Raw genomic sequence first — 14362 nt, 5'->3', positions numbered from 1 at the left:
TTGTGCACCAACAGTTCCTCCTGGCGGGCCATAAATGCAGTGAACTCTGGGCCCTCAGTCTTCACAGGCCACTCCCTCACCACCCAGCCCAAAACCCAGGAAATAAAGGGGTCCTGAGCCGAGCAGCGGGCAATGTCCACAGACTGGAGTGGAACGTCCGGAAGCCCGTTCAGCTGGAGGACAAGGTGCGTGGGGGCCAGATCCACTACTACGTCTGGCAGGGGCAGTCGGTTAAGGGTGCCAGCATGGCCCATAGCCTTCCCCGGGCGGTGTTGCAGCTCAGAATAGTAGGCCGCAAGGAAAATGGACCACCGCAAGACCCGCAGGGAGAGGACTTGCAGCGTCCGGTGATCTGGTGTGGAGAGGCTGAGGAGTGGATGGTGGTCTGTGGCAATGGTGAACAACCGGCCATGGACAAAGTCGTGGAACTTCTTGACCCCGGCCACGACTGCATGTCCCTCGCAATCTATCTGGGCATAGTTGCACTTTGCCACAGACAGAGTGTGCGAGTAATACACGACCGGGACCTCCCGCCCATCCGGGAGACGATGTGCCAGCACAGCCCCGATGCCGTAAGGTGAAGTGTTGCAAGCCAAAACTACTGGCAGTGCCTCGTCGAAATGGGCCAGGACCGAATTGGAGATCAACAATTCGTTTACATTCCAAAACGCGGCGGCTTGTTGGGGCCCCCACACCCAAGGGGCCTGTTTATCTAACAAGCGGTGGAGGGGCTCAGCGACCGCCGCCTTGTGGGGAAGAAAGGCATGGTAGAAATTGAGAATTCCCAAAAATGCCTGCAGTTCAGTTTTAGATATTGGTGGCGGGGCCTCGATGATCACCTTAACTTTGTCGCGAGTTGAGTGCGGGCCGTTCACTTTCATGACCTGTGTGCCAGTTGCTGCCCCACTCCTTTCTTTTCGCTTCCCCCCTCGTTATCACTGACCTTGTAGCCAGCCTGTGTAGTGTCTTCCCATCAAGTAACCGTGAGACTAGTTTCGTTTCCCAGCCTCGGCTCTAATTTCCTTGGTCCTCTTTCCCGTCCGTGGGAGTCAGGCCGATTAGCCCATAGGTGGTGGTGGTGGGTGCTTTTGAACACCCTATATCTCTCTCAGCTTTCTATGATGTAGTTATTCCTAACAGTGCCTGCGTCTATGCTACCATAGTGCTAACAATAAAGTAAAACCTTTGAAGAAGTGTGTTCCCTGTTGTTTGACTGTGGGTCCTGACAGAAATCTTCCTCAGAAGACGATCACCTTCGAAAAGATTTTAATACAATTTCTTCTATGGAGTTGTCTGGAACTAATTTTCCAAGTTGTAAAGTTTATTCAAGGAGCTAAGCCAGTCTTTACATTTTCCAAATCAGGAACAAAAACCTTCCAGTTCTGCCGCTGTGGGAAAATTTCTCTCTCATTCAAAATTCTTGAGATAATTTTTCTGGCAGCATCAGAATTGTAACATAGCACTCAAATCTATTAAATATGCAATATTTTATACAGTTTAGCAGCCATTTATCATGGTGGTTTTCTTGCACTGTGATCCTGCTGTATATTTTACCTAGGTCCTTGCCCCCCCCCCCGCTTGCGCTGCCACACGACCAGTGCTGGTGTAGCTAGTTGGTATCCTGCACTTTCTCACAGAACAGAAAGAGCAACCAAAACCCAGTCCCAGGGGGCTGAGAGCATAGCAACTGCACAGGAGCCTGTGGTGACACCGCTCACACCCACTGACCGTAGGACAGCATGCTAATAATGTTTTGTCAGCCATACTGACTCACACCAATACGGCATACTTTCCCATTGCCAATGATGCCCTGTCCCCCAGTGCGCTTTGTTACGAGTAGGGCCACGGGGTGGTTTCTAGGAGTCCTGTACTTAGGAGAGCTCTGCCAACGGCCGTGTGAACGCCGTCCTGCAAACATGTTAGCATCCTTGCAGGGAAGGCAGTACGGCCACTGCAGCTGTCTCACCCATCTCCTCCTCCCAGGCCAAGGGGTCGGCAGCAAAAGGAGAAGAGGCAGGACTTGAGGACCCACCTGGCAGAGCTGCCTTCCGGCAACACAGCCCATTCAGCACACCAGGAGGAAGACTGACACGAGACTCCTGTTTGGCTTTTGCTGCCACCACTCTGGAGTCATTTAGAGCGGGTTTCCATCTAAATGGCCTTGAACCCAGCTTACAGGAAGTCTGCCTTATCCAATAGGAGTGGGCCCCTGTGTTAGGGTCATCCAGCAGTCGAGGCCCTGCTCACCTTCAGAGATTAGGGGTATGTGATTACAAGGCCTTTTCTGTTGTGGCACCGCAGCTCAGAAATGCCTCATTAATCCATTAGAAACATAGAATCATAGAAGAGTGGGAAGGGACCCTACAGCCCATCCAGTCCAACCCCCTGTCGCTCAATGCAGGACCAGCCTAAAGCATCTCTGACCAATATTTGTCCAGCCTCTTCATGAAAGCGGTCAGTGAAGGGGAGCCAACCACCTCTCTAGGCCGCTGATTCCACCTTTGAACCACTCTGACCGTGAAAAAGTGTTTCCTCATATCCAGCCAATACCCTTCTGCATGTAACTTAAACCCATTGATTCGGGTCCTCTCCTCTGCTGCCAACTGGAACAGCTCCTGGCCCTCCTCCAAATGACAGCCTTTCAAATATTTAAAGAGAGCAATCATGTCCTCCTCGTAGGGCTCCGTCTCCAGACCCCTGATCATCCTCGTCGCTCTCTTCTGCACCCTCTTGGTTTTGCCCACATCCCTTTTGAAGTGAGGCCTCCAGAACTGCACACAGGACTCCAGGTGCGGCCTGACCAAGGCAGTATACAGAGGGGCTGTGACCTCCTGTGATTCTGATGCTATGGCCCTTTTAATACAGCCCAAGACTGAATTTGCCTTTTTTGCCACTGCATCACACTGACTGCTCATATTTAGTTTACAGTCCACCCTTACCCCAAGATCTCTTTCACATTCATTACTCCCCAGAAACGTATCCCCCATCCAGTATTTGTGCTTGACATTTTTGTGGCCCAGATGTAACGCTGTGCATTTATCTTTCTTGAACTGCATCCTGTTTGCAACTGCCCACTTCTCCAGAGTAGTCAGGTCTTGTTGAATTTTAACTCTGTCTTCTTGGGTGTCTGCTACTCCTCCCAATTTGGTATCATCAGCAGATTTAATAAGTAGCCCTTCTACCCCTTCATCCAGATCATTGATACAAATATTGAAAAGTACCGGGCCTGAAACCGAGCCCTGCGAGCACCCCACTGGACACCTCCCTCCAATCTGTTGAAATGCCATTGTCCACCACTCTTTGGGTGCGGTCCTCTAACCAGTTCCCTATCCACCAAACTGTCCTATAGTCCAGCCCATAGTCTTCCAGTTTGCCCATCAGAATGTCATGGAGAACCTTATCAAAAGCTTTACTGAAATCCAGGTAAATCACATCAACAGAGTTCCCACGATCCAGTAAGCTCATCACACAATCAAAGAAGGAAACCAGGTTGGTCTGACAAGATCTGTTGCGGACAAAACCATGCTGACTTCCCCAGGTCACTAAGCGGTCTTTCAGATGCTTACAGATCGAGCCCTTTAAAATCTGCTCTAGTATCTTCCCGGCAACAGACGTCGGACTGACCGGCCTGTAGTTTTCTCCCCAACAGGGACCCAAACCAACTTACATCATTCTAGTTGTCACTGTTTTATCCTCAAGACAACAACCCTGTGAGGTGGGTCAGGCTGAAACTGGCCAAAGGTCAGCCACATGGGGTGGCCAGTTCCTGGTCGGGAAATTCCTGGAGATTTTTTGGGGGGTGGGGGCCCGTGGAGGGTGAGGTTACAGGAAGGAATGGATCTCAGTGAGGTATAACAATCACTCTCCAAAGCTGCCATTTCCTCCAGGGGAACTGATCTCTGAAGTTTGGAGAGGAGTTGTGATTCTGAGACATCTCCAGACCCCACCAGGAGGCTGGCAACCACGTCACCCCTTGAGCTTCCGTGACTGAATGGAAATATAAACCTGGGTCTCTCAGATCCTACTGTGCCGCCGCACCACACTGGCTTTCTTTGCAGAACAAGTTCACTTACTGCCTTTAACATCGTTAAAACAGCAGATGAAAAGTGGTTTTATTCACTGGAGCCTTCAGTGGAATTTAATTGATTAATGTATTCCGATTTCGCTGCAGTGATTTTGCTTTTAGGTTGATATTGGATTAGTGTTTGATTCTGGGCTTTTGAAAAAAGTTTTTTATTTTTTGTAATCCATCTCAGACATTAATCTAATGGAAAGGCAGAACATAAATCTTCTAAATAAGTAAATATTGACTTGGGCAAATCACTCTGGAGGAGGTTAATTACCCTGCCATGACTTGCAATACAGTGAACGGATGCCACCTGCTGGGCACTGTTGGTATGGCAGTTGAGCACAACATCTATTCCGAGGCAATCCCGGCTCTCGCATGAGACAGGCTGAAGAACAGAGGAAAGCTTTTGACCCTTCTGATCTGCTACAAATCATTATTTGCTAACAAAATGCTGTTTTGCCATTTTCTTGACATCCTTAAGGATGGAACTGAGAAAGGAGAAAACCTCTCTTGGTAGAAATTGAAATATTGCATTGGGGGTAGGGTTGCCAACTCCAGACAGGGAAATTCCTGGGGGAGATTGGGGGAGAGTGCCTGTGAAGGGGAGGTTTGGGGAGGAATTTCACATGGCAGAAAATGGCGGCTTCAGAGGGCAAACTCTGTGGTATACCATGCCATAGATCCTGGTAGATTACACAGTTTGCCCTCTGATGCTGCCCTTTTCTCTGGGTGAACTGATCTCTGCCGTCTGGAGAGCAGCCGTAGCCCCAGAGGACACACAAGGCCCCGCCTTGAGGTTGGCTTGCCAGGCTAAAGGGAAGGGATGGCCACAATGATCAGAGAATAACCTGATGGCAAACTCAGTGGGTTGCATCGTGCCGTCCATCAGTGGAAGGAGTTGGCGTCCACGGTTCATTCCAGCTCTCCCTCTGCCCAACAGCCATTCCCAACTCCGGAAACGTTTAGGGAGCTGGGGGGCCCGTGTGGAATAATATCACTGCATGTGATCAGAAGGCTGCAATGGGGAGAAGGAAGGGGCCAAATGACTCCCCCTGCCTGTTGCATGAGCAGCGCTCCGCTTTTTAAAGATGCCAAAGGGATCGGCTTTGTCTCCTTGTTCTCCCAAACTACGTGGCTGTTATTCCACATGGGACCAAGGGTTGCCAGGTGTCCTGCTCGGGCAGTTGATCTCCTATTGGCCACCCCTGCTCCTTTGACTGGTAGGAGAAAATTAATTTTAAAAATCAGTATTGGTGCAATAGGGGCCTGTCACTTTTGGGGAAAATACAGAGGTTAACATCAGACCTCTCTGGGAATTGCTGACGATTCCTTGAGTGGTGTGATACCACTTCCAGGTTTTTCCTGGACATGATGCAATGCCGTCAAGCCACCAGCACTACCCACCATGCCCCTCCTTCCTCCTCTTCTGCTGGGTGTTAGCCCAATCTCCTCCTATCTCGGAAGCTAAGCAGGGTCGGCCTTGACTAGTATTTGGAAGGGCAACCTCCAAGGAATACCAGGGTTGTGATGCAAAGGCAGGCAATGGCAAACCACCTCTGAAACATCTCTTGCCTTAAAAACAAATCTAGCTCGCCACCTAGTGGTGCAACATGGTAAATTAGCTATAACTTCAGTCTGCCAGACAATCTTAGGATCTCCTGGCTATTCTACAAACAATGCCATAGGATCATCATCATCATCATCATCTCTACCCATAATGGGTAGAAATGGAAATGAGTGCTGGAGGGAAGGGAGAGCCAACCCAGTTTCTAACAAAGGGCTGTGAAGGCATAGAATGTTTCAGAAGACTATTCTGTGGGGCCCAAGCCCCAGACTGAAACTAATATTCCTTGTTTTAAATGCAAATTGTTCAATTGTACATAGCCTCATTTTATAGTTTTAGCAAAGTAGTCAAGTGAATGTAAAACAGCAAAAAGAGTTTGTATCTGGAGTTTGAATGTGGTGTTGCTGACTAACAGTTACCACTTAGAACAAACCCAATGGCACCTTTAAGACCAATGAAGTTTAATTCTGGGTATAAGCTTTCTTGTGCATGCACACATCTCCAGATACCTTGAAACAGACTTCCTCAAGGTTTACATATAGAACAAATTTTGTTCTGTTGCTTCAGTCCAACATGGCTACCCACCTGAAGTTACCATTCAGTGATTGTTGATGCACTGAGAATTATCGCTGTCACTGCTTTCAAGACTATATGTTCAGCATTCCTTGAATCATCTGTATATTTCAGGACACAAGTATTTCAGAAAGTGGAAATGGAAAACACCCCCTACATATATCGAGAAAGAACAGTTTGATATTAAGAATTGTCATCGTTGTGTGTGTCATTACATTACATATTATGTAATTGCATTTATTAAGCATTGGCAGCATTCCTAGAGAAACACTTGTTGATGCTCTTTGAATTATTAAAATACTATACTTATAAATAACTGATATTTTGGTTATGTTACAAAAAATGAAGGATGCTCAAACACCTACTGGTTCAGAATCAGCACATGCTCCATTTGCCAGTCATGAGCAGGGAGCCAATTTTTTGTTGGGCAGTTCAGATGTTCATGAGCAGCCTGACTCGGTTTGGTGAATTACTTCCCATATATTCAAACAGGATGTACAACAACAGTCTTTCATGAATCCATTTTCTCATACAGACCAAGGAGGTCCTGGTTTTCCATCACAGACCTGTTGTCACTCCACATCAGTCCTCAACCAATGGTTTAAATAAAAACAAGAGTAAGCTGAACATTTATTTATAAACCAACACTTAAAAAAAAAAAACTTTCCAGATGCGATCACACGCATAATTAGCTATGCCATAGGTGCGAATGCCGGGCGGATTCAAAGGGAAGCACCCTGCACCCATCGGCAACATGTTTTGCTCCACCGCAGAAGCAGAGTAAAAAAACACCAGGAAAAGTCCAGTAGCAAACAGGTTGCTACAGGCCACGGACAGACTGTCACGGTACAGCCAGGGAGGCAGGCAGGCAGGGGGAGTCACAATACAAGTCCAAAGGTTAGCCGGGAGAGCACTCAGCAGAGCATTAAACAAGTCCCAAAACACCAGACAAAGCCGTAGTCAAACGTGACCAGAGGTCAAAGTACAGGGAGTAAAGCCAAGGGCGTGGTCAGGTTCAAAGTTGGAAGTCAGGAGCCAGAGCAGTCAAAACACAAGCTGAGTCCAAAAGCCACAGAGTCAAACAGGAATCAAGGTGCAGAGCTTCTGGTGCTACGAACGAGGTTGCCAGCACAAATTGCTCATGGCCAGAGGCCCTACTAAATAGTGCTCTGGCCCATTAACCCATTAGCACCTTTGTGCGAGGTCCTGGCTGCTGTTAAAACTCAGGGCTCAAGGATCTCCGCCCTCTTGAACGTGCTTCTTTTCGTCGGCTAGCCAGCTCCTGACGTCTCTGATCCCTAAGCCTACTTACAGGTGGGGGAGATGCAGGTGGTGAGCTGCTTATGGCCTGCTCAATCCCAGGTGCAAACTGTCCTGTAGTTGACTCAGATTGCTCTGTATCCTCCTCGGTACTCACAGTAGGTGCAGATCCTGATGCTTCTTCAGCTCTTAAGGGCACTGAATCCTCCCCTCTTAGGCTGTCAGGAGCTGGCTGCCCTTGAGAAGGGCTTCGTATGTGGATGCCTCCAAGGTGAGGGGCACGATGAGGCCCTGGACTAGCCTGAGGGTGGCGATTCCACAGGCACTGAGCAGGAGAGCCGCCTTCTTGCCCACGTCGTCGATGTCCTGGAACAGGATGTAATACTTCAGACGTTCTACCCATGGTTGGTCATGACAGAGCATCAGAGGATAAGCAAGGATTTAGAAAGATTCTCCTTTGGTGATTCTCTGGCTCGATGGCGCCTGGCGCCTGATGGATCAAATCCACAGCTGCACTCAACTAAGATCGGAACTCTGTTTCCCTCTTCTGTGATGCCGAAGGAGGGGACATTTCTTCTTTCCATGCACTTGGTGCTGTTTTCAGATTGCTGCCCTTTGCTGATTCTCATTTACAAGGAGGGGGGGAACAGTTTCTGGCTTCCCTGTTGGAGACTGGAAGAGACAGTTGTTAGGACTTAATGAGCCTCGGTCAGTCTCCTTCCGGTGGCATCCCCGGTCCAGGCTCCAAGCACAGCATCAACTCCCTGGAAACTGACAGATGTGGTGGAGAACCTCTCAAGAGGAAGCCCACAGACCTCACTGGTCTCTCATCACTGAAAAAGTTTAGCCATCAAGAAATACAAAGAGCAAAAGCAAAAAAAATTGTCTTGCCTGGTCCCTGTTTTTCCCAAAACCGTAATATGAACTAACGACAGTTTTCTAAATATCGTCCAAAGGATATGCAGATCCCACTAGCTTTGCAGCTGGGTAAGCGACTGAGGCCCTGGCCTGGATGGCCCCGGCTAGTCCGATCTCACCGGGTCTTGGAAGCTACGCAGGGCTGACCCTGGCTGGTTCTTGGATGGGAGGCCACCGTGGAAGTCCAGGGCCGCTATGCAGAGGCGGGCAGTGGCCAAGCCACCTCTGTCTCTAGCCTCGAAAGCCCACGGGGGTCACCGTATGTCGGCTGTGACTGGATGGTACTTTCCATCACCACCACCACCACCGCCAAGCGGATGAGGAAAACCCTTCCAGGACTGGGTCATGCAGTTCCTAAACTGGGTGTGAATTAGGCCATTTGTCATGGCTGTACATTTCTTTAAACCTCTAAGAGCTGCCATTTCTATGCCAGGTCAGTGTTCGGTGCTGAGATTGAAAAATAGCTGAGTTAGATTAAAGCGGCCAGACACGTGTGTATTTGTCTAGAAAAGAATCTTTACTAAAGATTAGGGAAAGGTTCTTTGAGAACAAAAGTAAAGTAAAATCCAGTTGGTCAGTTGTGTTGGTCTGAAGCAGTAGAACAAATTTAAAGCCCAATGACACTGTCAGAACCCACTGCCAACAATGAAGCACACGCGTTCAGGAACGGTAATACTTTTATTGCAGAGCTATAGATGCAGTAACACAGCCACTGGTAGGAATGGGGGCGGTCCCTTGGGCATAATAGGATATAGGGTATTTGTATGCACCCCCCCCCCCGAGCACTGGCCAATGAGGTACCCTCCCACGCGCGGGACCAGCTAGGAAACTGTTAGGTGGCTAAAGCTGAGAGCCAGGAGTATCCCACGGTACATATGAGACACCCAGACAATACAACACCCTCCTGCACATATGGGGAGATAAGTGTTTCGGTGAAAGGCAGAGCAAGCAGAGAGAGGAATGTAGCCATTAACAAGACACAGACTGAGCTCCCCAACCCCCATGGCAGCGTAGCTGACAGGGACCATCAAAGGTTTATTCAAGGTACGAGCTTTCATGTGCATGCACACTTTATCAGTGGCAGGCCATTGCAATTTATTTGATAAAGTGTGCCTTGCGCACGAAAGCTCATACTTTGAATAAACCTTTGTTGGTCTTAAAGGTGCCCCCACTGGACTCTAAAGTAAGTCATCCTTACTGGCTCTAAGCTACGTGTTGCTACTTTAAGAACTTGAGACTCAGAGGAAACTTTAAAGGAGAAAGGACAACAAAGAGCAATCAACTGAAGCCCGATGGGCGCTCTCCGCCTTGGCTCAGCCCCAAACTATTGATTATCCAGTTGGAGAATCCCAACAGTAGCTCATGATGCATCCCATCACCTTTTGCTCTAGCAGGAAAATTCAATTCTATTGAATTTCTAATTAGAAATTAGCCAGCATAACAAACAGGAGATACTTTCATGACAAACAGGAAGAGAACTCACAAATATCCCATCAGTAGCTGGCAGTGAACATGCAGATAAGATAGATGTTGGTTGTCAAGGGTGATGTCCTAGCAGACATTAGGTGTGCTCCATGTATGGGGTAGGATTTTCATCAATAGGCTGGCTAAGATCTTAGGAGAGTGACTGGATGGCCCCGGCGAGCCCGGCCCCATATTGCATCTCAGAAGCCAAAACTAGCACTTGGACGGTGCCCAGGAAGCCCAGAGCCACCATGTAGAGGCAGGCCATGGGGCAAAGCACCTCTGTCCATCTCTTGCCTTGAAAACCCCATGAGAGGTTGCCATAAGTAGGCTGTGGACCTGATGGCATTTTACACAATGCAAGATCGTAGGGGTCAGTGTTCCCTCTAAGCTGAGTTAGTGTGAGCTAGCTCACAGTTTTTTAGCCTCCGGCTCACACATTTTTATCTCAGCTCAGGGAGGAGGGCTCCAGAGCAAACTCATTTATGCAGTAGCCAAATCGCTCACTCACGACTTTAATGCCAGTAGCTCACAAAGCAGAATTTTTGTTCACAAGACTCCACAGCTTAGAGGGAACATTGGTAGGGGTATTATTGGATCCAGTCCTCGTCAGAAAGACAGACGAATGCAATGGCCTAACATACATTTCTCCCCCAGTTATGTTTGGCCCAGAAACTGTCTCCTCCGTTGGGCACAGATGACCTAGCCGCATTAACTCATGCTATGGTAACATTGAGGCTAGACTGCTGTAACACACACCACATGGGGATGCCCTTGAAGATTGCTCAGAAACTACAACTGGTTTCGAACACAGTGGCCTGTTGGTTGACAAGGGCCAGCCACTTTGCTCAGAAGATGCACATTTTGAAACTCCCATATCGTGTGCCGGCATGTTTCCAGGTCCCATTCAAGATTCCAGTTTAAAGCTCTTCCTGACAAGGGACCTTCACATCTGCAAGGCTGTTTGGCTCCACCTGAGCTCCTGTGGGCAACGCCATTTGCCCCAGTAGGACTGGCTGTCTCTTCTCACCTGCCAGGTGGTGAAAACTGCTCCCGCCCATGTGTGGGGTTTTTTGGTAGCAGTCCCCACGTTGTGAAGCAGTGTGCCAGAGCTGGTCAGAAATGCATCAGCACACATGACCGCTCAGAAACTGTGTGAAGCTGAATTCTTCATAAGGGTGTTTGAGGGTATGCGATTGTCTCATAAGCCAAAGTTGTCCTTTATTAGTTCAGATGAGTTTGTATTTATTTTGATGAGGTTTAAACTTTGTTTTTTTGTATGCTACTTTAGGTCCTTTGGGGAGAAAAGCAAGTTAGAAAATCTTTTAACGATTTTTTTAAAATCTTTTGTATGATTTTAAAAATGTAAACATAGAGAGAGATGCAAACCCAGAGAGATAACAAGGAAAAATGAAATAAGGATTGTAAACAGGATTTTCAGGTACAAAAAATAACACATCAGTCAATCAATCAGAACCTTTATTGGCATATCAACAGAACTAACACCAGCCGCAGGGAGACAAGGATACGTCCTTTACCCCCCCGGGGACTGAAACAATCTTCTCCTCTTAGAGGCACAGCAGAGAAATTTAGCTTCAGATTCAGTGATCTCAGAATTATTGGAAGATAATAAATAAATGATCTTATATTCATCAGATTGCCCTACTTGGCTTTGATAAAGAGGTTCTAGAAAAACAGCACGGATATCACAGCAAAAGGAACAATACAGGAGAACATGCTCAATACTATCAATCTTCCCCAAGGCACAAGCACAAAACCTAGACGAGTGTGGGATTTTCTTGGACCTCCCATACAACACAGCAGAAGGGAGAACATTAAAATGAGCTAACAGGAATGCTCTCCGCAGATCAGGGGTTGTCAGGCAAGCAGAATATCTAGGCAGAGAACCAATGCTAGAAAAATCTTTGGGTTCATAAACAAGAAGTCATAGCAGATGTGTCACTAAATATTTGACCCCAATGTGTTGGGTGAAGTGAACTTTGAGTCACAAAAGGTTACATACATTTCGTTAGCCATTCATGTACTACCAGACTCCTGTTTCATAACATTTGACAGACTTCCTTCTCGATGGCTGCTATGTCAGTCAGTTTTGTTTACATGGCTCCGTGAAATAATGATGTCTATTGAGGACACACGTTCTACTCTCTTCCACTCGTCCAGCCTATAAGAACACTTCCCCACCAAACAAGAATGCGGATTTCACAGACGTACTCGCTGCTCTTCCCATGCCAGGGCTATTTCCGTGTCCCCGCAACAGGGGAAATGGGTTTCCTTCTTCTCTGCTGAGTGTTGTCCCTCGGTCGAGGACATCATGTGAAAGCATAGCTGTGATTTGTATCTGGAATAAGTCTGTGTTCCTGTAATGTTAGCCGCCCTGAGCCCACTGGGGAGGGCGGGATATAAGTGTGAAAAATAAATAAATATAAATAAAATAAATAATGTATCTAAACCCAACCGCGTGCGAGGCGAGTGCTCCACGCGGTCATGCGAAGCCTCCGAGCTTCGCTCCGAGAGACAATGGCCCAAGCGGATCCTAGCCCACACCAACCTGAGGGCTAGGGTCTTGGTCAGGGCCTATGGAACTCTCGGCCACTGTAGATAGCCTATCAGGGAGTGGGGGGGGTGTTCTGGGAGTGGGTTGACTGAGCATATAAGCCGGCCGGCCAGCCGGGATTCCTCGTCTTGGTCTGAACTTCTAATAAAGTATGAGAGCTGAAATCACTGGCCAGTCTCAGTGCTTTTCAGGTCCCCCCCCCCCCACATAAGGTAGGAGGGAAGAGGCACACCAAACAGTTGGGCTGGTTTCAGAAGGTGGAACCATCTATCAAGCCACTGGATATAAGCCCTGCTTTGCACAGAACTAATGTGCGCTCCATCTTTTTTATTTCTTTTCTTTTTCTTATTCTATTACATGGTTACTTCACACTTCCTCCCAGAGGGAGAGCTTCCGAAGGATCCTGCTGTGGGTGTCGGGGTGGGTGGGTGGGGTGTCTCTTGTGGGGAGAGGAAGGCAAAGAGATGGCAAGCGGCTCTGAGACTCGGAGCGAAGGGTGGGATATAAATCCCAGCTCTTCTTTTTCTTCTAGATATTGCTGTCAAGTCAAAGCGGACGTGTGGTGACCCTGCGGGGTCTTCAGGGGAAGAGACCTTAGGAGGTGGCTTGTCACCCTGGGCGGCTTCCCGGGTGGTCTCCCATCCAAGGACTCACCAGGACCGTCCCTGCTGAGCTCCCGAGATCTGATGAGATCAGGCTGCCCTGGGCTGCCCCGGTCGGGCATGTGAACTGGGACGAGTGGAGGATAGCCACAGAGGAGTCCTGCATGGCTGGATGGATCAGCTCTTCTTGATGGGAGGGGAAGGAGAGACGGCAATGCAGGCACTGAGGAGGAGGGGCAAGAGGCTCCAAGGGGTCCTACTCCCACCACGCGTGGCCTTTGCAGAGGGCCACCCCCAGGGCATGTTGCCCCTCACAGCTTTGTTTCATACACAGACCTGGTGGATATTTCCTCCACACCCCTCCATCCAAGCCACTGATAAAAGTTTTGGAACAGTACAAGGCTCAGGACAGAGCCCTGCGGCACCCCACGTGAAGCCTCCCCTCCAGCTCCGTCCAGTGCTGTGGACCAGCACTGTCTGAGTCCGGTTCCCCAACCAGCTCTGTGGATCCCTCTGATGGCCAGGGCGGGCTGCCGGCTGCTGCTCTGGGCTGGGGGGGGGTGGAGCCTGGGGAGGGGAGGGGAGGGGCCTCAGCGGGGCACCATGGCCAGTGGAGCCTCCACCCTCCGGAGCAGCCGTTTTCTCCCGGGGAGCTGATCTTGGTCGACCGGAGAGCAACTGCATAGCGGATCCCCAGGTGCCCCCTGGAAGTTGGCAGCTCTACAGAGGATGCTATCATCTCACCCACCCTCACCAGCAATACCCTGCGGGACCTTGTCAAATGCTCTGTTGAACTCTGGATGTTTTTCATTTAGTAAACCAAAAAAGAAAAAGAAAAAGAAAAGAAAAGAAAGAAAAGACAAAGGGAGGGGTATAAGATTAGTCTAACAGGGTCCCCCCCCCCCCTTGACAGTTCCACGCTGGCTCCATGCATTGTCTTCCGGTTACTCACAGACGGCGACTGCCTCCACGTTCTCACACATTCCCGGCTATTGAGACCAGACTGAGTCCCAGGCTGCAGCTTCCTGGATCCTCCCTTTCCGAAGATCAGAACAGCACTTGCCCTTCTTCCGTCTGACGACACCCCACATTTGCGCTCCTGGATTTCTCAAAGACAACAGGCAGAGGCTCTGAGAGTCCACAATCAGCTCCTTTGGTGTCCTAGGATGCAATTCAGCCACCCCGAAGAGCGTGGACTCTAATCCGGGAGAACCAGGTTTGATTCCCCGCTCCTCCACTTGCAGCTGCTGGTGTGACCTTGGGCCAGTCACAAGTTCTCTCAGAGCTGTTCTTTCAATAGCTGTCCTCGAAAGAGCTCTCTCAGCCCCACCTACCTC

The sequence above is a fragment of the Gekko japonicus genome, unplaced genomic scaffold (assembly GCF_001447785.1).
Source record: "Gekko japonicus isolate JY-2015 unplaced genomic scaffold, Gekko_japonicus_V1.1 scaffold844, whole genome shotgun sequence".
Lineage (NCBI taxonomy): Eukaryota > Metazoa > Chordata > Lepidosauria > Squamata > Gekkonidae > Gekko > Gekko japonicus.
The sequence above is the reverse complement of the archived record's forward strand: the minus strand, read 5'-3'. Positions refer to the sequence as shown.